This window comes from Pocillopora verrucosa, chromosome 12 (assembly GCF_036669915.1).
Source record: "Pocillopora verrucosa isolate sample1 chromosome 12, ASM3666991v2, whole genome shotgun sequence".
Taxonomy (NCBI): Eukaryota; Metazoa; Cnidaria; class Anthozoa; order Scleractinia; family Pocilloporidae; genus Pocillopora; species Pocillopora verrucosa.
In genome coordinates, this window is record NC_089323.1 from 16348650 (window position 1) to 16372544 (window position 23895).

The 23895-nt window shown below is 36.6% G+C and overlaps 1 long non-coding RNA gene across 1 annotated transcript; it reads right to left on the minus strand.

Moving 5' to 3' along the window:
- Positions 1-581: 581 nt before the first annotated feature.
- Positions 582-2539, minus strand: LOC131783465 (uncharacterized). The gene is made up of 3 exons (XR_010715877.1): positions 2422-2539; positions 1355-1385; positions 582-659 (listed from the first exon to the last, which is right to left on the minus strand). It is a non-coding gene; the product is annotated as an uncharacterized lncRNA (long non-coding RNA).
- Between the last annotated feature and the right edge of the window lie 21356 nt (positions 2540-23895).

Here is a 23895-nt window from a genome sequence, read left to right on the forward strand (position 1 = left end):
GAAATGCACAAAGAACAGTATGGAGAATATGCATACTGATGTTAGGGTGTTAAGGTTTAAATCAAACACACTAAACAGAATTTCATTCCTGAACGATAACAACAAATTTGCTCTCACACTTTGTCGACAGTATCCTCCCCTCTTTTGGGTAAAAGACTAAAAGTAGTAGAGGACTTGTTCAGAACTTACAAGAAATTCAGAAAATACTGGTTTCAAGACATAAACTGAAAATTCTAGAACTGAACACCTGTTTCCCATTGCGGACCTATTTTTTTTAATCATGCACCTGTTTTAGGAGGCTCAATCAAACGCTAACCCTTCCAACCCTTAACCCGTCACATCCTGACATGAGCACTGATATTCTCTATTCTCTTCTCTGCACATTCTCTTTGGTACTGACAAGGAGAATTCGTTTAACAATCAGAGCCTGGAGATTATTTCTTTAATTCTTATTATCTCAATGAATGACTTAGCAGTATTATTGTAAGGAGAAATTAGATACTGGTCACTCTCAGGGTTTTAAGGGGTTAACAAGTGGAAAAGGCCATACTTACTGTTAAGGTCGTAAACCTTAACTTCGTTCCATTGTATTTTAAACTTGTTGAGTTCACTCTCAGAGACAAATCCATCATTGTTGCTGTCCAGCTTTTCAAATAGACCTGAACAAAGAAACAAATGAAGGCGAAATTAAGACTTATAACTTTAGAAGGGATGTCGTAAAGCAGGAACGAACAATATCAAGTTACATGGTACACATTTTTTTTAACTGGTTAACTCCTAACCATTAAGACATACACAGGATCAAGTAGAATTAGGCGACTAGGAATTTTGCTACACCAGCTCCCCCTGGATGGAGGGCTAGTCTAACTAGGTTTACCACTCCCCCCCCCCCCCATCCCTCTGACCATCTTCCAGTATTTTAGACAGTATGCCTGTGCCAATTTGTACTCTTGGGGGATGAGATAGGCATTGTGTGCAGCACAAAAGTGCGAAAGAGTGACCTCTCGATCTGGAGTACATATTGCTTGCTTTAACCTTTTAGTCCTTAAGAGTGGTAGCCATCTAATTTCTCCCCACTTTGTCACCCCTGAATCAAACATTAAGGTCATGAGAATAAAGGAAATGATCACGAACTCAAGAAACTCTTGATAATTAGACAAATTCTCCATGTAAGTGCCATATCAAAGGTATAGCGGAGAAGGGTATGGAGACTTTACATACTGATGTTAGGATGTAAAGGGTTAAGACCCCCACGTCCCCCCCCCCCCAAAAAAAAGGAAAAATATTCTGTGGCTCGTTGAAGTTTTGAAAATATATTGCATTTCAAGATATTTTTTTAAAACTTAATACTTACTTTCATCTTGCACATAGTTCTTGGTTTCTCTCTGCAATGAAAACAAACTTTTAGTCAATATGGTGCGAAAACCTCGACCACAGAATTATTCTTGATTCACTATGGCGGTATCACGAAAACTTTTAGGCCAGCGTCCCAATGAGAGTTCTTCTATGAATTTCCTTTCCGAATCACTGAAAATCCTGTCCACACAGGCTGACGTAGTCTACGATGAGTTTCTCCTTTTCGGCGAAGTCCGCTGCTTGCATTAAAAAAAAAAGTGATGATAGCGCTCCTCTCTAAATTGTGGGAGTGTGCTAACATCAATTTTTTTTCTTTGATTTTGTTTACTCGCGCAACAAACTTCACTTAAAAGGAAGGATGGCTCGTAGTCCTTGGCTGATGTGGAATTTGACTTCTTGATACGGTTTGTGGTGCTCCGCGAGGGCTCGAAATAAACGGTAGAGACTACAAAGAACTTTTTGTGATGATTTAATTGTGATGGTTGCAATCCTGCTTAATTTCAATTTAATTAACATTTGTACTCAAATTTCAGTTTTTGCAGTATAATTATTAAGTCTGGCTGTAACAAGTTACTAGTCTTAATTTATCGCCTGAGTGGGGAGGAAGGATTTCAGATGTGACACGATTAAATTCAACTGATCGTTCCCTCCCCCCTTGGGGCTCGGTGATATTTTATGATTTCGCAATCAATTTTTAAAAGTTCCTCCTTTAACGACAGCTGATCCCCTCCCGTTCCCCCTGAAAAACATCTGACAGCCCCAAAAAAACTTTTCTGACCCTCTTCCCCCCCCATCGAGAATAATGAATGGTTCCTAATCCTAATTAAGCTGATAATTAAGGAATGTAATATATCTTTTATGGAATGAGATCACTTGTTTATAATTAAAACCGTCAATAATTCCAACTGGCCATTTCAATTTCCTGTGAACCATTTGCTTCCGGTGTTGATGTTTCATCGGATACGCGTGTTGTGTTTTCAGCAAAACTTCTCAGATAATAATGTTTCATCAAGTGATGTACTAGTAAACCGCATCATTCAAAAATGAACAGAGCCGAGAACTTACCGGTGAAACGTTAAATTTTGGGGCAGCTTCAGCTGCACCTATTACCACAACCATAAACAATATCATCCACTTGATGGGCGCGGCCATTTTTGGACACTTTTCCTGCGAAGGAAGGTTTAATACTCTTGACCTCAGTTTTTAAGGGATCATCAACTCTTATCATCAGTTTGATATAAAGGAAGAACTTAACTTGACCATATCAACATGAAAAAAACTGTATACCTAGACAAATTAATCAATATACCGCTTATTTATCGGTTTACCGACGTAATAACTCACGTGGGATGTTTGGACTGCGCGAGAATTGAATATAAAGTCACTCGAATGTTCTCGCAACATCCCAAGGGGGTTATTATGTTGGTGAGTCTTCTGAGACTCCTAACTACGCCTCGCTGTCTTTTATTGGCGGTCGTCATTTCTAATAAACAGAGATTTGAAAGGTAAAGTAGATAAAAAAAGTTCCCTTTCTAAAATGGAAGAGAAACTATGTTGCCCGGCGCTGCCTTACACAGAACTAAAAATTTCCCAACAAGCCTTATCAAGGACGTCCTGGAAATAAAAGTTATCTTCCATAAAGCTGGTTGTTCCTATAAATTTGTGGATAAAACTATCCTCAATTTCGTATATCAAGCACTGAAATATGATGAGCCCTAATACTTAATTTTCTGCTTAAAGATCGAAGAATGATCCTCATCAATCGCCCGTTCTGTGAGAGCGGCAGCGAAACCTTCATTTCAAAATTGATTGAACTCACTAATCACAATTTATCTTATCTGTTTTATAGAAAATGCGCCAAATAAGCCTTTTCAACCACAAGGACAAAAACTTCCTCAAAGCCATTTTGGTACGTGAAGGAATGCGTTTGTGTGGAGCAAGTTGTATCAGTGAAACTTTCCAAAAACTTTGAAGCTCGCAAGTCTGAACATTTGGAGAGAAGTCATAAATATGAGTTAACCAAGCATCTTAAAGCTTCACCAAGACAGAGTTTTGCGTGGAAAGATTGTGTTCGGTTAAAAATGCCTTCAAAGGAAGAATAATGGAAGACTTAATCAAAGGAAGAATAATGGAAGACTTAATCAAAGGAAGAATAATGGAAGACTTAATCAAAGGAAGAATAATGGAAGACTTAGTCATCCCTTAAGGCATCCTTCACTAAATAAGGGATTATAATGTGTAATTTGGTATGATCAACTAAGTTGAGTATTATCAACTGTGCTGACGAAGGGCTGACGCTCGAAACGTTTTTAAGGTGGCAAATTTACGTTATAAATTCAATTGATAATTAATTAAATTACCCTGTTATACTCGCCCACCGACAGAGCACCACAGTTCCTTTAGAAAGGTACCCCTTCATTCAAAGAATTATAATGCTTTATTTCATAATTGTTTCCCCTTGGGTCACCCAGAGTATTGTATTTGCATTTGCACTGACAACACTGTTGTTATCTTTGCCTTGAATTTTTCTTAACTTGTGATCATATATTTCCTTTTTTCTGTATTTCTCAATTGAAGGATAACTTGAGGCTCGTGAACTAGCCTGTGAACGGGGTACTTATTTGTTAACAAGGTTACATAAGGTTTCCTAGGAACCTACTGGAACAGTGGGCGCGGTGCTCTTCAGATAATTTCTCTTTCTCTGATATCGTGCGCAATTCTACAAGTTATACTTTTGAAACCAACTCAGAAAGAAGTTGGAACAGGAACAAAGATAATCTTGCTTCGAAATGACAAATTTTGTAAAATGACATATTTTAGGCCTCAGTTAATCATGTAAGCTGAAAAGGCGCCAAATTTTGAGCGGTATAATGGTAAGAGAGGCGATGAATATTCATTCAGCGTTCTTTTGGTATAGCAAAGGTATAGCAAACGATAACAGATGAAGATCTCACTGGCTTTTCAGGAATCAGTCCAAGTAACACTGATCTAGCTTAGCTTTACAAATTCTTAACGGTAACTTATTAACATTATCAACTCCGTTATTAAAACCAAATTATCTTGCGACATTCCCCACCAACGCAGCACCACAGTTTCTTTAGAGACGTACCCCCTTTAACACCGACTAGCTCCGACTTACCTTGAATTTTGAGCAAATGATCTCGAACTGACTCAGTAAGGCTAAGCGCTGGATAAAACTGACGGCGCTCTCGAGTATCACGGTGCTTTTATGATGGAAAATGTATCTGCCCTTATTGGCTACACATTTGTTCTAATTTGACGTTGCCATGAAAACATCATTTGGAACACAAAAGTGGATAACTATAGTACTTATATACTTCGTTAACTTCAATGTTTTTTTTTCCAATGTGATTCTTGTAATAATACTCTAGAGTGCTGTTTCTTTTTCAAATGAATAAAGTGGGTAAGTTTCTAAATAAATTGTTTTGCTGTGTCAATGTTCATACCGAGGGGAACAAGAGAACCGATGTTAAAAATAAATTTTTGTTCTAGAGTGTTAAAGCTTTCCAAACTACCTAGGTATTTTCCTACGTATATAATCACACACAACCCACTATATTCTTCTATTCGCTAAGAGAAAGGACTACATCTCGAAATATTATCAACTCAGTTGATTAACTAAATCATTTCCAGTTTCTTTCAAATTTTGTTCTATTCACGTGCTTCTGGACGCTTGATCTACGAAATACAAAGAGGGGAATCCCCTTGAGACCTTCAGACGGAAAACAGAGCGTAGAAGCTAGAGAAGTCCACTAAAATCCAGTCGTTTTGTAGCCACGGACGTTTCGCACTCAGTCGATTCGTACCCAGAGTAAGAATATTCGTACTCAGTTTGTGTCAGTTCGTTCCCAACGCGCTGGTAGATATTTACCCGTCCAAACGCTCAATGACGATCAAAACCCGGTTAACAGATGGCTATTGTTGCGTTTTGCATGTTAATACAGAGTTAAGCGAGTAAGATGCAAATATAGTTCTGTTGGTTATAATTGAACAGTTAGTTGCTTATACTTGTGGCTTTCTGATTGTGGAAAGTATTAGTTGTTGTTATCAACGGTAATAAGAAACCGATCCTACGTTAAACGTACTTTACAAGGAAAACACACTTTATTCGATTAGTGAAATTTTGACTTCCGACTTAAAATGTCCTTTTCCTCTGAAATAAATAGGGACGGTCACTTCTTCAATTTAAAAACTTTCCCTTCGTAAGCAGACTGCTAATGATGTTCACGCGAAGGGAGTTCTTCCCTGTCTATTGGGTGACTGAACGAGAGCTGTGTGTGGTACAAATGACCTCAAAAATACGATATTTTGTGCCAACACACGTTTTTTAAACATTTATTTTTCTCATATTGTACCATACTTAACTTATGGTCTGATAGGGTAATTCAGTATTATCAACTCGTTGATAACGTTAATTGGTCAGCGTTAAGGGTTTAAAAGCTGACGTTTCGTCCTTCGCCCTGACGAAGGGTTATGTACCCTCGGTTTTAATTACTTTTCTGATCGCAACCAGCATGCAATTCCTTTGTTTACTAATGCCGATGTTTTACCGTTACAATTCTTCTACTATGAACTTACCGGCGCTAATTTGATGTTTAACATCAAACATGGAAATGCACCTTGCTGCATTCAAAAAATCCTCTAAATCTTCCAAAATATTTCTGAGATCCCTTTTTAGAGCACCCGATATTCTGCTTATAACAACTTAATAAACAACGTTCTGGACTTTCACATCCATTACAATTTCTTCAGACTGGAAAAAAAACATTGGAATGAGATGCCTTTAAAAAAAAAAAATCTTTCGAAAAATGAGTTCAAATGACCATCAAATGAGTGCCAAAATGGGACCTAGCTAAGCATGGGGCTAGATACAAAACCCCGAAAAATGGCATAGAAATCTATTCGAAATTTTCCAAAAAATATAAATGACATAAATATCATCTTTATCTCTAAAGATCTCGACATTTTCTCTAAAAAACCAGCATGGCTGTGAGATGAGATTCCTGTGATGAAACTGCATGGAAGCACCTTCAAACTGATTCAAAATAATCAATTATTTATTCATTAAGCAGTTCGTCTCCTCAAATATTTATCTTTCAAACAAACAATAAAGGCAATAGCAATGAACAAAGCTTGACATTTCATATGGCATAACCGAGGCCAAAAATATGACAGCTATACCGCTATTACAAAATTACTTGGCGAAGTACCATTTGAAGTCATAAATTATCCAAGACTTGAAACTAACCTTCCGGTTATCAGCTATATTTTTAGATGTTCTGAAAATTATCAAATTTTCTTAAAATCCTCCTTTTGACTCAGTCGATAAAGCCGCAAAACAAAAGTCAAATTGTGGAAGAAGTGCAGCTATTTCGGACATGTCAAATTTCTACCATAAAAGCACCGTGATACTCGAAATCTCGTCAGTTTGATCCAGTGCCTAGCCTCACTGTGTCAGTTTTAGATTATTTGCCGAAAAGTCAAAGTAAGTCAGTTTAAAAGGGAAAGTCTCTAAAAAAAATTGTGGTGCTGCGTCGGTGTTATCCACCGACGCAGCATGTGAACTAAGCTAAGTCAGTGTTAGCTGAACTAATTCCTAAATTAGTCCATTATCGGTCATCCGATAGAACTGCGGTATATCGCTTCCAAGTATATAGTATTCTTCATGTTTTTATAGTTAACTTAAGCTTTGTTATGTCGAACTGATGATAAGAGTTGACGATCTCTTACGAACTGTGGTCAAGAGTACTGATCTAACCTTTCCTCTACAGGAAAAGTGTCCAAAAATGGCCGCGCCCGCGAAGTGGGTGATGCTGTTTATGGTTGTGGTAATATGTGCAACTGAAGTTTCACCACAATACAAGGTTCCACTGATAAGTTTCTAGGCTCTGTTAATTTTTGAATGATGCAGTTTACTAGTACATCGTTTGATATAACATTGTATATCTGAGAAATTTGCTGAAAAAACAGTATGCATGTCCACAGAAACATCAACATCGGAAGCAATTATGGTTCGCAAGGACAAAGCCAGTTTGTTTTTAATGGTTGTACCCGGAGGTGATTCCTCAGTATACCACTGCGCATTCTTCTCCGTATAGAGTGACGTTTTGGTTGTCGCTCGCATGAACTGTGACCCGGGTGTTTTTCCGGACGACATACACTGGGAACTAGTTAAGAGTAAATTCAACATGGCGGCGTAAATATTCGAATAATCGGAAAGGGGAATCGCTTATTTTGGTACCAAAACAGAAGCAAAAACAGCACCCTAAGCATAATTTGCTTTTCATTACACATTTTCGGTTATTTTATGGTGTTTGGATGGAGAAAACTACGATAGAGTGGCTAGGAAACTCCAAAATGGAAAACACGTGTGACATTCAGATCAAGTGAGGTAAGGATAGAATACTTGAAAACTCCCTGATGGGCATATTGTTGCAATTCTGTGGAAGTATTATTTAGTCTTAAGCAAGAAAGCAAAATATTTTGCTACTTGAGTACGAGTGCTTACCGTTGTTTTGTTATTGTATAAAGCATTGCTACTAATGTGAGCTGAGTTTGCAGTTGACAAACCATAACTGATGCAATTACTTAATATTTTTTCATTGCATAAAAACATATATGAAAAAGAGCTCAAAGGTCTGAAAATATTTAATCTTCCACACCTTAAATTTAAATATTTTGTGTTGGCAATATGCATATTCTCCATACCGTTTTCTATACATTTCCTAAGTTGCTGACAAGGAGAATTTGTTTAACAATCAAGAGCTTCTTTTGTTGGTGATCATTTCCACCATTCTTATGAACTTATATGTGATTCAAGGGGGATATTGTAAGAAGAAATTAGATGCTGGTCATTGTTAAGGGTCAATAGGTGAAGGCATGTGGAAAAAAAGAAGCCTTAAAACCATTTTTGAGGATAACATGGAAGAAAACAGTTTGAATTAAACAAATCAACTGAGGTTTAGCGTGGTCTGTACTCTAAAAGAGTACAGGGGTAGCTGCTGTAATGGCAAAGATTGTAGTTGATAAGAGTACAAACCATGCTAAACCATTTTATACTTGTTTTTTACCACAATATTAATGTCAAAATAAAACAATTCTTTCTGTGAGTGACATGTTGTGTGACATGTTGTATGACACGTTGTGTGACATGTTGGCCCAAACAATGTTGTCTGTACTATAATCCACAGCAGGAAATTGGCCAATCAGATCGTGACATTACTGCCAATTATGATGAAAGTTAATTTTTTTCAATTTTGTGATTGAGGCATGGACATAAACCATTTTAATCTAACTAGTCAGTGATTCTGGCTGTTGCTTTATACAATGTGGAATTTAACTTTAAAGGGAATTTGTAACGTGTATATTTTCAAAAACTATTAATCAATTAGCAAATGTGTAGCTTGATGGGATTATCTTTCTAAATCTGTCAATCCACCTGCCATGGTAATTTAGTGAGTCTGTCACTGGACATATTAAATGAGACATTTGTGGAAAATTAATCTCTTCAAATGAAAAGGAAGAATACTGTTCATGTGCATAATAAAATATGAGAATGTTCCTGCTACACACTTGTATTTAACCCTTGAACTCCCAATAGTGATTAACATTTAACTTCACCCAAAACATCCATACATTACTCATCAATATGCATAATCTCCATGTTGTTCTTTATACATTTCCCTAGGTGCTGGCCTGTTCACAAACCTTGGAAGGTGGCCTGTGGCAGACAAGCCTTGGAAGGTGTCCTGTGGCAGACAAGCCTTGGAAGGTGGCCTGTGGCAGATAAGCCTTGCTGGGCAACCTTTAAACAATTCTTGGTATGCAGCTAATGGGCAATTGTTGGGAAGTGGCCTGTGGACAATCTTGGGAAGGTGGCCTGTAGATAAGCCTGGAAAGGTAGCCTGTGGACAAGTTTGGGAAGGTGACCTGTGGACAAGCTTGGGAAGGTGACCTGTGGACAGGCCTTGGAAGGTGGCCTGTGGACAACTGTGGACAAGCTAGGGGAGGTGGCCTGTGAATAAGCCTTGGAAAGTAACCTATGGACAATCTTGGGAAGGTGGCCTGTGGATAAGCCTGGTAAGGTGGCCTGTGGCAGACGAGCCTTGCTAGGTGACCTGTGGACAATCCCTGGTATGTAGTCTTTGGGCAATTGTTGGGGAGTGGCCTGTGGACAAGCCTTGGTAGGTGGCCTGCAGCAGACAAACCTTGGAGGGTGGCCGCTTCGGACAAGCCTTGCTGGATGACCTGTAGACAATCTTAAGTACGTAGCCTCCGGGCAACCCTTGGGAAGTGGCCTGTGGACAAGCTTTAGAAGGTGGCCTGTGGACAAGTTCGGAAAGGTAGCCTGTGGATAAGCATTGGTGGATAAACATTGATGAGCCTTGATGGTTAGCCCGTGGACAAGCCTTGGTAGTTAGCCTGTGGACAAGCTTGGGAAGGTGGCCAGTGGACAAGCTTGGGAAAGTGGCCTGCAGACATCTCTTCATGGTCAGTGGACTATCCGAGATCTTAGATAAGAGTGGTCAGTAGATGAAGAACAAGCGAACTGGCAAACCAGCGAACCAAAGGGCATGGGCAAAATGCGAAAGGTAAATGTTTAATTTTTTTGTCAACTTCACTAGACTTAGAGATCTTATAAAAACTTAGAAAATGAACTTACTTTCTAAGAGAAATCTTTTTGACTTTTCATATATCCTACATTTCTGGCTGTTTTGTGGAAGTTGTGATTACTAGAGCCACTAATTTTATTCACATACTTGTGTACAGCAAATTCACTTTGCAAAAGAATGTTCATATCCATTTCCATTGGACTGTCTTGATCACCTCTCATGGGAGACACAAAGATGTTATATTCAACTTTCACTAAAAGCATATATCGTAGAACTGTATTGGTTAATCAATTGTTACGTCAGTATCTCGTGCATTCTTAGTTTTGTCTTATATTCGATTGTTACGTTAGTATCTCGTGCATTCTAAGTTTTGTCTTATAATCGATTGTTACGTTAGTATCTCGCACATTCTCAGTTTTCTCCTGTAATCGATTGTAAAGTTAGTATTTCGTGTATTCTAAGTTTTCTCTTATAATCGATTGTTACGTAAGTATCTTGTGCATTCTCAGTTTTCTCCTGTAATCGATTGTAAAGTTAGTATTTCGTGTATTCTAAGTTTTCTCTTATAATCGATTGTTACGTAAGTATCTTGTGCATTCTCAGTTTTCTCCTGTAATCGATTGTGAAGTTAGTATTTCGTGTATTCTAAGTTTTCTCTTATAATCGATTGTTACGTTAGTATCGCGTGCATTCTAAGTTTTGTCTTATAATCGATTGTTACGTTAGTATCTCGCACATTCTCAGTTTTCTCCTGTAATCGATTGTGAAGTTAGTATTTCGTGTATTCTTAGTTTTCTCTTATAATCGATTGTTACGTAAGTATCTTGTGCATTCTCAGTTTTCTCCTGTAATCGATTGTGAAGTTAGTATTTCGTGTATTCTAAGTTTTCTCTTACAATCGATTGTTACGTTAGTATCTCACACATTCTCAGTTTTCTCCTAAAATCGATTGTGAAGTTAGTATTTCGTGTATTCTAAGTTTTCTCTTATAATCGATTGTTACGTTAGTATCTCGCACATTCTCAATTTTCTCCTATAATCGATTGTGAAGTTAGTATCTCGTGTATTCTAAGTTTTCTCTTATAGTCGATTGTTACGTTAGTATCTCGCACATTCTCAGTTTACTCGTCTAAACGATTGTTACGTTAATATCTCGCGCATTTTAAGTTTTCTCTTATAATCGATTATTACGTTACTATCTTAGGCATTCCAAGTTTGCTGTTATAATCGGTTGTTACGTTAGTATCTTGCGCATTTTCAGTTTTCTCTTCTAATGAATTGTTACGTTACTATCTTGAGCATTATAAGTTTTCTTTTATAATTGATTGTTAAGTTAGTATCTCGTGCATTCTAAGTTTTCTCTTTTTAATCGATTGTTACGTTAGTATCTCGTGCATTCTTAGTTTTCTCTTTTAATCGATTGTTATGTTAGTATCTTGTGCATTCTAAGTTTTCTCTTTTAATCGATTGTTACGTTAGTATCTCGTGCATTTTTAGTTTTCTCTTATAAGCAGTTGTTACGTTACTAACTTGTGCAGTCTAAGTTTGCTCTTACAATCGGTTGCTACGTAAGTATCTCGCGCGTTCTTAGTTTGCTCTTACAATCGGCTGTTCGTTTTCCCTTCTAATCGATTGTTACGTTAGTATCATGCGCATTGTTACGCTAGTATCCCGCGTATTCTAAGTTTTCTCTTATAATCGATTTTTACATTAGTATCTCGTGCATTTTTAGTTTTCTCTTATAAGCAGTTGTTACGTTACTGACTTGTGCAGTCTAAGTTTGCTCTTACAATCGGTTGCTACGTAAGTATCTCGCGCGTTCTAAGTTTGCTCTTACAATCGGCTGTTCGTTTTCTCTTATAATCGAGTGTTACGTTAGTATCTCGCACGTTTTCAGTTTTCTTTTATAATCGATTGTTAAGTTAGTATGTGGGGCATTCTAAGTTTTCTCTTGTAATCGATTTTTACGTTAGTATCTCGTGCATTTTAAGTTTTCTCGTATAATCGATTGTTCAGTTAGTATCTCGCGCATATTAAGTTTTCTCTTACAATCGATTGTTACGTTAGTATCTCGCGCATTTTAAGTTTTCTCGTATAATCGATTCTTTAGTTAGTACCTCGCGCATATTAAGTTTTCTCTTAGAATCGATTGTTAAGTTAGTATCTCGCGCATTCTAAGTTTTCTCTTATAATCGATTGTTAAGTTAGTACCTCGCGCATATTAAGTTTTCTCTTAGAATCGATTGTTAAGTTAGTACCTCGCGCATATTAAGTTTTCTCTTATAATCGATTGTTAAGTTAGTACCTCGCGCATATTAAGTTTTCTCTTAGAATCGATTGTTAAGTTAGTATCTCGCGCATTCTAAGTTTTCTCTTATAATCTATTGTTACGTTACTTTGTGGCTCATTCTTAGTTTTTTCTTATAATCGATTATTACGTTAGTATCTGGGGCATTGTTACGCTAGAGTCTCGTGCATTCTTAGTTTCCTCTTATAATAGACTGTTACGTTAGTATCTCGCGCATTTTAAGTTTTCTCATATAATCGATTGTTACGTTAGTATCGCGTGCATTCTCAGTTTTCTCTTATAATCGATTGTTACGTAAATATCTCGCGCATTCTTAGGTTTCTGTTGTAATCGATTTGTACGTTAGTATCTCGCGCATTCTAAGTTCTTTTATAGTCGATTGTTACATTAATACTTTGCACATTCTAAGTTTTCTCTTCTAATCGAATGTTACGATAGTATCTCGTGCATTCTTAGCTTTCTCTTTTAATCGATTACTATCTCGCGCTTCGTAGGTTTTCTCCTATAATCGATTGCTACATTAGTATCTCGCTCATTCTAAGTTTTCTCTTATAATCGATTGTTACGTTAGTATCTCGTGCATTCTAAGTTTTCTCTTGTAATCTATTTTTACGTTAGTATCTCGCGCATTTTAAGTTTTCTCTTATAATCGATTGTTACGTTAGTATCTTGCGCATTCTAAGTTCTCTCTTGTAATCGATTCTATCGTTAGTATCTCGCTTAATAATCGATTGTAACGTTGTTACCTGAGGTATTTGGAAAATTTTACAGCACCTGCTGTTTGTAATTTTCACTCTTTTCACAACTTTTCACTCTCGTCACTTGAAAAATAGACTTGTTTTCAGCCAATTAATTTTAGAGTGTACTTTTTTCATGTAATATAGTTTTCTCTTGTTATAGATTGTTACTTTAGTATCTTGCGGGATTCTTGAGGTTTTCTCGGAATCAACTGTTACCCTAGTATTTTGTGCTAGAGTCTATTTTTTTAGTAACAAAAAAAACAAGACAGACAAAATTTTGGCAGCGCGTGAATACTTTTTTGTAATATGCTTTCATATTACACGAAAACTACTCTTGTTTTCAGCCAATCAGACACACATTAGCTTTTCATGTAGATTATTACTCTTTTAATAGAATGTTATGTTAGTATTTCACTTATCTTCAGTTGCCTCCTTTAGTTGGTCGATAAGTAAGCATGATGAACAATCTTATTTATTTACCAAAATTGGTGCAATTTTTTAAGCTTAGCCACTGTATTTATGCTAGTCTTGATATTTTTCAACTGATATCCTATGCAGGAATTTGTAGAATATAAAATATGAATAGGATACATTTCATATGAATATGAAACGTGGGTTTGGTCAATTTTTCATTTATAGGTTGTTCTTTCAATAACTAAAGGAATACAGCTAAGACTGTTATATTAATTACCTTAAAAATTTGTCTAAAGCATTTAATTTTTTTTCAATGTTTCTTATTGCAGATTTACCAAAGAGAAGGATGACCATTTGAAAAAAGAAGCCTGGCATTGAGGTAGAAGTTTACAGCAGCACACACATTTTTTGGTGAGGGACCTCTGATGATTGGTTCCAACAACAAGAGCGCCAGGAAATTTATCAGTTATTTCCATGGAGTTTTAGCTAATTTTAGGTATTAAGATGGCCCAGCCCGGGAGGTCATTGAATGTGGGGTGCAGCTGGCCCGGGGTTTTCCTCCCAGGTGCAAGTGGACGTACAAGGAGGTTTTTCACCCAGTTGTTGTTCCACAACCCCCATTCATTTAGTCTTATGGAAGCCATTAATTCTTTAACTTTTTTTTGAGTGTGTGTGCCACAGTTGTTCAAACAAGTGCTCCCCTACCCTTTGGTTGTTAGATTTTTTTGGGTCATACAGTTTTTTGGGTCTTGGATATTTTGGGTGCTGTGTTTTCAAGGTCTAAGGTTTCATGGGTATAAGAGTTTTTCATCATAGGGTTGTTGGGCTTGGGGAATCTAAGTGTTAGCTACTAAGGTGTTCAGGGTCAAAGGTTTTATGGTCTTAGGTTTTTGGGGTCTAAGGTTTTAGGGCCTAAGGTCTTAGGAGTCTTGGGTTTTGGGGATCTATGGTTTTTTGGGGTCTAAGGTTTTAAGGTTTAAGGTTTTTGGGGTCTAAAGTTTTTTCGGGCTTCAAGGTTTTTGGGGTCTAAGGCTTCTGGGTTCTGAGGTTTACTGGGTTTTGAGGTTTTGGGGGGTCTAAGGTTTTTAGGGTCAAAGGTTTTTGAGGTGTAAGGTCTTGGGGTCTAAGGTTTTGGGGTGTAGGGTTTTTGGGGTCTAAAGTGTTTTGGGGGTTTAAGGTTTTTGTGGTCTAAGGTTTTTGGGATCTAAGTTTTGGGGTCAAAGGTTTTAGGGTTTAATGTTTTTGGGCTATAAAGTTCTTTGAGGTTTTTACGGTTTTTGGTGTCCAAGGCTTTTGGGTCTACAGTTTTGGGGTCTAAGGTTTTTAGGGTCTAGGGTTTTTGAGGTCTTAGGTTTTTAGGGTCTAAGATTGGGCTTTTGGGTTTTTGGGGTCATATATTTTAAGGATTATAAGGTTTATGGGTTATAAGGTTTTTAGCGTCTATGGGTTCTGGGGTCTAGGGTTTTTTGGGGGTCTAAGTTTTTTTGGTCTTTAAGCACTTGTTTTTACAATTTTTGCAAAATTTTCAAGGTAAAGATAGAAGGGTGGTTAAATGTTAGATGTAGCTAACTTATTCTAGCACTGTTAGACAGTCTGATTTATTTGTCCATGAGCTGGTTACACAATTTTACAACACTTTTTGATACTTTGTTTCTCAAAAGTCAGTTCTTACATTTTTTGACATCATCTGTCCATCAAATTCAGCTTTACAGCCACAGGTACTAAGGGGTTTTGTGTCCTAAGTCTTTATGACTAAGGTTTTGATTGGGTCACTGATTTGAGGCACACCTCTTATTTCATATTTTCACATATACATGGTGTTAAGCCTAAGCCTCTTTAAAAGAGAGGTTAATCATCCATTCATACAAGTAACTGTAGAATTTGCCCCACTGCTTAGGTCTAGCTTTGGAAACTAAATAAGCAGAAGTAATGATAGGTACTACTGCCAACATTGTGCTGCGAGAAATTTAAGTTTTGCAATCTTAGAGTTTTGGACTAAAGGTTTTCCTTGCTGGGTCTGGCCTGGGCTGGGATTTCTCCATCTAGCAAATATTTTTTGGTGGGTTGGCCTTCAGAATCTTAGGCTTCATATCTCGTCCTTTTCTTAATATTAGGTATTTCAGGTTTACCAGGGGTTAGGGTTGGGCTTTCTTCACTTCAAATCTCTTAAGATTTCTAGTTCTAAACCTCTAGTTCTAAGGATTTCTGGTGCTTAGGTTTTCCAGAAATCTGGCCTCTGGTGTCTTAGGCTCCTGAGTCTCAGACTTCCTTGTCTATGGGTAGCAGTTTTACTCTTCCATACCTTATTTATGTAATATTTAACACATTTTATCTCACAGGTAAGTGGGTCTAAAGTATTTCTAGTATGAGGTACTCCGATCCTAGGCATATGGGTCTCTGATTTCCAGGCCATAGGTATTTAACTTTATTTTGGGCTTAGTAGTTCTAAGTTATGGATATGAGGTTTAGGGGTCTTAGATTTTGTTAGTTCTTGATTTCTGAGTCTCAGATTTGTGGTTGGTGGTTCCTCTGAGCAGCAGGTGAAGGGGTCTTTAGTTTTCTTGATCTTATGTTCCCAGATCTCAGAGTTTTTAGGTCCTTGGTATATTTCCTAGTCTTGGGTCTTGGGTTTAGAAGTCTTTGGTTTAGAGGTCCCAGGTTTATTGAATCTTTAGTTTCCAGGTCCCTCATTTCCTTTTTGTGGGTCTTAAGTGTTTAGGTATTTAGTTCCCCAGTCTAAGGTTTTCTAAAATTTAGGATTTCTAGGTGTTACGTTTTATGGGGTCTTAGGTTCCTGCAGTCCAATTCTTAGTGGTTTTAGGCTTTTGGGTCTTAAGCCTTAGGGTGATAAGTTAGTCGAAGGTTTTCACTTTTCAAGGTCTCCAGAAGTCTTCGCTTTCACACTGGCATGATGTTGGTGGTAGTACATTTGCAAAGCTCATTAGCACAAACTATTCATAATTAGTAGTATAAATATTTTAGTTTGATTATGGTTACCTCATCATCTTGTCTCTTAGGCTGCATTTGTTGCTGCTTACTAAGATTTTTCACCAGGTAGTTTATTCATGGTATAGATGACCAAATTTTAGGTTTTTTACTAGGTTTATCATAATTTTGTCAAATTATGAAAGCAGATTCTTCATGAATTCACCTTAGTATCACCAAAATTAATTTTCCAAATTAAGATAAGCTAGATAAAATTTCACTTGCATATTTCCTTGGGATATTTCTCTTTTTTTACAAACAATGTTATCTTTTAGGATTTCCTGTAGGTCTTTATATTTTTTTTTCAGCACTCAGTTCTACAGCTGGTAGGTTTTTTTAAGCTCACAAATCTGAGCATATCCCTGAACTAGCTAAGTAAGTTAAGGCTTTATGCCATTGATGAGCATCCTCAAAAAAACACTATTCTAATTATTTATATCATTATTTATAATTTGGTAGGTTATTGATTGTGCTAATGAGCTTGCATATCTACTTAATTTTTTTCAGTATATTATTTAATTTCAGATTGCGGGTGGCACACACACTTAGAAGCAAGAACAAAGAAAAAAAATGTAGCCAATCCCATCCCTGCTGGGTTGTGGAAGCTCTGTCTGTTCTAAGAAGGTGTGTTTCTGATGTCCTCTGAAATATTCCAATTGAGAAATCCTGTGATGCTTTGTCTGATCCTAAAGTTCAAGCCAGGGACAGTTGGACACTTGGAAGAGTTGACCACTTGCTCTCAAGTAGGGAGGACAGTGTAGAGGAAGGTGAGAGTTTGCTCTTTTGTCTTTGGGGTCTCACCTAATTTGTCACAGAACTGCTGCATCAATTTGACAAGTTTTGGCCTCAGAAGGTGCTTTTTTGCATTCAATGTATCTCTTGAAATGTTTCACAACTAAGGATCATTAAAACAGTTGCGCTGAATTGTAGGGGTCAATTTAGGTGTATTTACATTGGGAGTGCGGATTTTTGCTGGATTTCTCTGGTCTGGCTTGACTGGGCTCACACAAATAACATCAAATTGAGCTGATAGTTACTGGGGGTCTCTCTGATGGGTTGATACTGAATCCAGAATCTCTCTTCTTTAGTTTTTCATTTAAATATAACTTAAATATAAAACAAAATAATAACCATAGGCCAATTATAAATAAACAAAATTTACTAGGGGTTCTTTTTCTTACAGAAGCAAAAAACATTACTGTAGATACCATAGGTTTAGGATAACCATAATGCTATAGATATGCTGCTATAAAAAATGTAAAAACTAGGTCTAGTTATTGATAGGGACTAACCCTAAGTAGCATTTTCTTTCAATCTAAAAATAAATCTATTACTCTAGGATTTTCCTCCTCCTGAATTGGATGAAACTTATCTTTATATTAATTTCAGGAAAATTTCTTTTTTTTCTACTTAAGTAGAATTTATCCACCATGAAAACATCATACTATAGATACTTTAATTTTAGGATAAGCATAATTTTTTTTGTAGAATATTAAAACAGGATTATATACAATAGGCTTAGTCATGAATAGGCAATTTCGTTTGCTTTTTTGATAAGGTAGCATTTTTTCCCTAAATTAGGATAAGTTATACTTATAGGATTTTCATCATCCTTTGCCAACTAAAAATTATCTTAGTTTTATTTTGGAAAAAACCTTAATCAAAGGACTTATATAGATAGATAAATAGTTAAGTTACTCTAATATTTTATAGGATAATTACAGATCTTACTTTCATTAGCGGTCACGCGGCTTTTCGTTGGCTTGTCACGCAGCTGTTCGTTGACTTGTCACACAATGTTCCAGTCACAGATGAGTTTGTGGCGGGAGCATTCTTAGGAATAATTAGCATAGGAATAAAAACATACTTTAGCTGAAATTTAAATATCTAACCGATCTAGGTTTTGAGGCCGATTTAAATCGCATTAATAATTAATTTTAAGAGCTAAGGTAAATCTATTCCTATCTTGTTAGCTATTAGAATTACTGCGCCCTAGTCTTTAGCTCAGTCTTAAAAATTCCAAGGTTCACTATCATTTCTCTAGCTTTTCATTTAGTTCGAGGCGGTTTTGTTTGTTGTTTGACTGTTTCAGATCACGGACGTTCTATGGGGAGTTGTTCTTTTATTTTTCCTCCAATTATTCCGTCGCATGCACATGCATGATTGAAAATTTAAAAGGAACAATTCCCTGTTGACGTCTTGTGATTTAAAATGGTCAACAAACAAACCAAGCTGAATGTGCATAATTAACATAAACCTTTTGCAATAATTTTTTTCTTATTTCAAATAAATCTAAACCTTTTAGTAGTCATAAGGATAGAAATCGCACCGAATTATTTTCAATCAAATTAGAGAGAGATTCTGGTATGGGTATCTTCACTGATAAGAGACATTTAGCGACTTGTGTTCTTTGGTGACATTTGTGTGATAAAGTCAAACCAGATTAGTGCGATTCCGTATCTTTCCTTGCTTTCAGTGGCGATGCACTGAAAATTAGGCACGGCAAGTTAGCACTTCGGTTTTTTTTGTCCTGGTTGGGAACATTTCTAACTCAATTAGGTTTTTTCCTTTTGATTTTATGGCGCGATTGCGAGCTTAAATTTTTTCTACTGCCGCCGAGGCAAATCACTTTAGCTTTTGATACATTGATTTGCAGATCAGCACCTTCAGTCAAATTCCATTTCGCATTTTAATTTTTTTTCCCAACTAATTAATTCCAAATTGATTAGCAGCGGTATTGTGACAAATTAGGAGAAAGACCCTGGAGGCATTGGGAGCAAACTCTCACTTTCCTTTACCCTGTCCCCCCTACTTGGGAGCAAGTGGTCAACTCTTCCAAGTGTTCAACTGTCCCCGGCTTGGACTAAGGGATCAGATAAAACTGAACAGGATTTTAAAGTTGGAATAATAAATGAGGACTAAAGAAACAACACTGACTAAGAGCAGCAGAGTGGAAGCAACCATAAGGCGGGGATGAGATTGGCTACATTATTTTTTTTTTATTTTTTTTTTACAATAAAGTCATGGACAACAGAGACAATGTTTTATTTCCTCAATAAAATCGCATGTTGTTTTACTTTGCAATCCAGTTGTTTGGGTGAACTAATTAAACCTCTCAAAATAGAGCCAAGTTCAGTGCAAGTTCCAATAAAACTTTGTGGTATCAAGTTACGTTTGGTTTCAAGCAAACAGTTCTTTCTGTTACCAAAGTACGCTGCAGACACAAGCTTCAGCCGAAACTTAACTTGGATATTTTTTTGTCACGTTATCCGAATTCGTGACATAAAGTTCACTCCTGTTGCGTGACAACAGGGAACGTTTTCTTGAACTGATAATAAAATTTTGGATATGTTTACGGCGTACATAAAACCAGAAACAACCTTTTTACAGAATCCACAGCACAACAGTACCACAGAGTATTATTAAAACCTCAATAATTATTTACTGTGAACATAAATTCAGTCGTTTTATAATGTTCAATCTCTAAATTCCCACTGCGCGTTCCGATCAATTTAATTTTTAATGCATGCGTTGAGAATTTCGCGCAAAATAAATTTCCTTTTTCCCGATATCGAGATCGCAGCTATAACTAGGAATTTAACCTGTTTTGGGGCTGAAGAGCCTAAGTATATCTTCTAAAAACCTCTCCATTTTCCTCAGTTAATTTTGTTTCCTCGTGAGCGGGAGAAAGTTATTCAAATATATTCCTACTTCGGAAAATTATTCGGTCGATCGACAACCAACAAATGCAACTCTGGCCCAGTCATCTTTCAGCTACGCGGAAAACGATTATTTTTGAAGAGTTCTGTTTACTAAAATTTAACTTAATATTGACACAAAGATTGATGAGTCGATGGTTTCAATGCGTGAAATAAAATTTTACTTTGAAAGCGACGTTTGAGCTTTTGATTTACGTTACATTTTGTCAAATTTTTCGTTCGGGTTTGATAACAAACTTTTCAGAAGTCGTTTTAGTTTCTTTTTTAGATGAAAAAAAAAGGATCAGACACACCTGAATCAATAAAACAGAAGAGAACCTGTTCTTGGGAGGATTCGCGTGACACGTGACATCGTTTTGGTAACGCATGGTACAATCTGTCACGCAATAGTAACCATGTTTGTTTCCCGAACGTACTTTTTTCCTACTTGATTTTCCGTTCTAAGTGCGAAGGAAATTACGAAAAAATTTGAACAAAACTGATATTTTGTAATTTGAAAAGCATTAAAAAACGCTGAAAATCAGGTCACTGAGGAAAAGCCAATGAGATTTTAAGAAAATAAACCAATTAAGTTCACAGTAAATAAAATACATGTACATTATACAGTCAAACCATCCATTGGCAACAACCTTAGATTAAGCAATATGTCTCTTAATACATGAGTATAATTTGGAGGAGATTTGCCACCATGAGATAGTTTTCTGAATTAAAACAAGTTGTTATAACAGAGTTGTTTGCTTCATGTGGCTAACTTAAAAAGTGAAAGCATATGTATTTCTAAACTACAAAATTTGCAAAAAAAATTTGCAGTAAGTTAGCTTTCATGTTTTTTTACCTCTAAGTTACTGTGTAAAGAAAATTTTCAGAAAATGAAGTTCATGTCCTCTCATTCCCTTCAATCAAAATTTGCCTCTTTTCCCTCAGTTGACTGAGTAATAAACCTTGAGATCTTGGATGAACCTCTACAGCTCAAGGCAAGCATTGTGGTTGGCAGGTTTTTAAATTTTATTTTCTGGCCACTGAAACTTTGTTTCTGGGCATCCATTATTGGTCACTGAATGACGACTTTGAAAATGAAAGTGAGCCCTGATTAAGCAAAAATTGAATCACTAGCATGACACCCACAACTTTTCAAATTTGTTTCCTCGCCATCAGATGGCAGTCATAATTACAGTGTGTCCAAGTGGCAGCTGTTAAGTTAGAGAGTTGCAATTCAACTTACACTGAGTTGATGGTGTTTTTTCTTTTTGGCCTAATATTTCTTGAAAAGTCTCTTTTTTGTGATGGCTTAAGGAAAGATTTTTTAAATGAGAAAAAATGGAGTGTGGTATCATTTTCAACTTTCTGTAAGGTTTGCCACATGGAAAGTTTGACTATACATCAAGTAACCTGGACATGCAATTCACGAAAGTACCATGCATAGATTGTACTAATTGTATAGACCACTAAGATGAACTGTAAAAAGCAACAAAGCAACAAAATATGATAGGAAAAAACTAAGAAAAATTTGCTTCTTCTGACCAAGCTTACTGGTGCATTTTTGTACTCTCTATTGTTGTATTTTTTCCTTAACTTTGGACTAAAAGAGATCACAGTGAAGAGGAGGCAAATGAGAGGAAAGAAAAGGGCTGAGGAATGGATGCACTTCACAAAGGCCTCTTCCTTAATTCTGTCATCCTTTTGGTTTGCTGCGTGATTTCTTAACCTCACTACTACTGATATTTTTCTCTTTTTCAAACCAATTTATGAAAACTATCCAAAGGAAACAACACTAATTCTATTTCCACAATAAATTGGCCATTTGGGTGATTATTTTAGATCCTCCTTAGGGAGACCAACTCTGCAAGTAAAGCCAAGGACTGAAGGAAGGGGTCTGGGAAGGAGACAGAGACTGTCCCAAGATTGATAGAGATGGTGGCTTACAGTGAAGGTCCTATGTTCCAAGGAAAACAAAGAAGACTACATACATCTCATACACAGTGAGAATCAAGCATGGCACTTATATAGATTGCATGTCTCAGGCAAATTTAGCACTGAACTTGGCTTAAACAAGAGTTTTGTTTACCTGGTTCACCCAAAGGCTGGATTGCAATTAAGTAAAACAACAACTCTTTGAAGATGACAGCCACATCCTGACTGCTGAGGCTGGTCTACTTCATGTTCCAGTTGGCATCTTCCTGTTAAAGTAAAAGTCAATAAGTACTACACTTCACAAAATGCCTTTAATTAAAAAAGCAATTACAAGACTATTCAAAATGTTTGTCAAATAGAATCATAAAATCAATAAAGGAAAGCTACTAATGAGACATAATTTATTAAATTGATAAAAACAATTTTCAATCCAGAGTAATCCAAAAGTAATCGGTTGCTTTGTTTTTACTTTACTTCCCTCTGTGATTGGTCCAGAAAACTCACACCACTCTCTCAACCAATCAGATGCAAAACAAAAATCAATCACAACTTGGTCTCCTGCATTTTCTTGCACTTCAGGCAGTTTGGTTGTTTTTACTTTTAGTTCTCATTGGTTCTTAAAGGTATTTTCTTTCTTTTGATTGGTCATTGTGATTACTTTCAAATTGTTATTGGTTTTACAACACTCAATCGCTAAAGTGCTCCAATGTTTCATGACAACTTCGGCATAGTCAAAATATTAAATCATGCAAACTCCATTTCACTTATGGCTTTTAAATGTGCGTTCAAATGAGAAATGTATCAACTGTTTTGGAAGCATCACAAAGCATAGGCTGCAAAACCAGCCAAACACCAATATGGTTCAACTTACTAGTTCCCACAAGAAATTAACAGAACTGTTTTTAAAACTCTTTGAAGAAAAAATGTTTTTGTTCTACACATTAAATGCGATTAGAAAGTTTTCCTTAAAAAGGGTTATCCATTTACAGGAGTTGAAGACCAAACTATAACAGGCTGCAAAGCCAGGCAAATACCAATACAGTTCAATTTTTTGGTTTTGGGTTTTTTTAATGGTAATTTTTCATGACATGCAAACTGGTGTAACAATGTTGAAGTATCATTCAGTGACAGTCTTATATGTCCATTCAATTAATCAGTGATGTAGTGTGTCCGTCAGTCATTTGATCTAACAATCAAACCTTCCAGCCAAACAGAATGTCACATAGGCACACAATTATACAGTAACTCAGTCAGTCAATCTGTCAAATTGTCTTCCATTCAATAACACAATCTTACAAGTCAGATTGTCAGTCAATCAGTCAGTTTGTCAACCGATCTGTCAGTCAAAAAGTCAGCCAGTGTGTCAGTGAGTGGGTTAGTAACTCATTTAGACAGTCAGACAATCAGTCATTTAGTCAGTCACTCAGTCAGCTAGTCAGTTAATCAGTCAGTCTTAAGTCAATTAATCAGTTAGTCAATTGGTCAGTCAGTCAGAAAATCAGTTAGTCAGTCAGTCAGTCAGTTATTCAGTCAAACAGTTGGTCCATCAGAAAGTAGGGTTAGTTCTTCAGCCAGTCATTAAATTAGTAAATAAGTGGGAAAGTCAGTCTGTTGGTCAGTCAGTCAATCAATCAGTCCGTCCTCCAACTAGTTAGTAAATCAGTCAGCCCATCAGACAATCACTCTGTCAGCCACTCTGATCATCTGTGAGTTCATAAATAAGTGAAGAAGTCAGTGCATCAGACAGTCAGTCATTCTGTAAGCCACTCTGTCCATTAGTGAGTAAGTATATAAGTGAGAAAGACCATCAGTCAGTCAGTCAGAAATTC